Here is a 1,709-nt window from a genome sequence, read left to right as displayed (position 1 = left end):
GGGTAGGTGGGACGCTAGCTTCCCATCTTGCCAACATCCGGTGAAATTGCGGAGCGCAAAATTCAAAATACAAATTTCGTAATATTAAACATTCATGTAAATACAAGTGTCTTACATCGTTTAAAAGCTTAACTTCTTGTTAATCCAGCCACTTTGTCAGATTTCAAAAAGGCTTTACGGTGAAAGCATACCATGCGATTATCTGAGGACAGCGCCCGCCTACAAAAGCATTACAAGCATTTTCCAAACAAGCAGAGGCGTCACGAAAGTCAGAAATAGTGATAAAATAAATCACTTACCTTTGAATATCTTCCTCTGTTTGCAATCCATAGGGTCCCAGCTACATCACAAATGCTGGTTTTGTTCGATAAAATCCTTCTTTATACCCCAAAAAAAGTAACTTTAGTTGGCGCGCTTGATTCAGTAATCCACCGGTTTCCCTCGTTGAAAATGCATACAAATGAATCCCCAAAGTTACCAATAAGCTTCGTCCAAACAAGTCAAACAACGTTTCTAAACAATCCTCAGGTACCCTAATATGTAAATAAACGATAAAATTTAAGACGGAGAATAGTATGTTCATTACCGGAGAGCGCACCCTCACCGTTGCGCGCCACAACACTACAGCCAAAATGGGAGCCACCTAGAAAAACTACATATTCTAGCTCATTTTTCAAAAAACAAGCCTGAAACTTTCTAAAGACTGTTGACATCTACTGGAAGCCCTAAGAACTGCAATCTGGGAGGTATTCATTTGATATTCCCTTAGACAGCCATTATAATGAGTGGTGAGCTCCAAAAAAAAAATATCTGGATGGATTCCCCTCGGGTTTTCACCTGCCATATCAGTTTTGTTATACTCACATACATTATTTTACATTTACATTTAAGTCATTTAGCAGACGCTCTTATCCAGAGCGACTTACAAATTGGAAAGTTCATACATATTCATCCTGGTCCCCCCGTGGGAATTGAACCCACAACCCTGGCGTTGCAAGCGCCATGCTCTACCAACTGAGCCACACGGGACCAGTTTTTTAACAGTTTTAGAAACTTTAGAGTGTTTTCTATCCAATACTACCAATTATATGCACATCCTAGCTTCTGGGCCTGAGTAACAGGCTGTTTACTTTGGGCACCTCAGTCATCCAAACTTCCGAATACTGCCCGGTACACTCAAAAGTTATTAAAAAAAGAGATGATGCTTGGGTCAAGGCCAGTAACACAGGCTTAGGCCCGGACTGGCAAGCTTTTAAGCAACTGAGGAATCATTGTGTAAGACAAATCATAAATGCTAAATCTGATTATTCTGATTATTATTATTATTATAAAATTCAGAGAAACTGTCAAATCCCTAAATTGAGTCAAATTATGTCAATTAGCCTATCAGAAGCTTCTAAAGCCATGACATCATTTTCTGGAATTACCCAAGCTGTTTAAAGGCACAGTCAACTTAGTGTATGTAAAATTCTGACCCACTGGAATTGTGATACAGTGAATTATAAGTGAAATAATCTGTCTGTAAACAATTGTTGGAAAAATTACTTGTGTCATGCATAAAGTAGATGTCCTAACCGACTTGCCAAAACTATAGTTTGTTAACAAGAAATGTGTGGAGTTGTTGAAAAATGAGTTTTAATGACTCCAATCTAAGTGTATGTAAACCTTCTTACTTCAACTGTATATATACAGTGGGGAGAACAAGTATT

The 1,709-nt window shown here is 38.4% G+C and overlaps 1 non-coding gene across 1 annotated transcript; it reads right to left on the bottom strand.

Annotated features, from left to right (window-relative positions):
* Positions 1-954: 954 nt before the first annotated feature.
* On the bottom strand, positions 955-1,031 carry trnaa-ugc (transfer RNA alanine (anticodon UGC)). The gene has a single exon. It is a non-coding gene; the product is annotated as a tRNA-Ala (tRNA).
* Positions 1,032-1,709: the final 678 nt, after the last annotated feature.

Source organism: Salvelinus alpinus, chromosome 8, assembly GCF_045679555.1.
Source record: "Salvelinus alpinus chromosome 8, SLU_Salpinus.1, whole genome shotgun sequence".
Classification (NCBI taxonomy): Eukaryota; Metazoa; Chordata; class Actinopteri; order Salmoniformes; family Salmonidae; genus Salvelinus; species Salvelinus alpinus.
The sequence above is the reverse complement of the archived record's forward strand: the minus strand, read 5'-3'. Positions and strand labels throughout refer to the sequence as shown.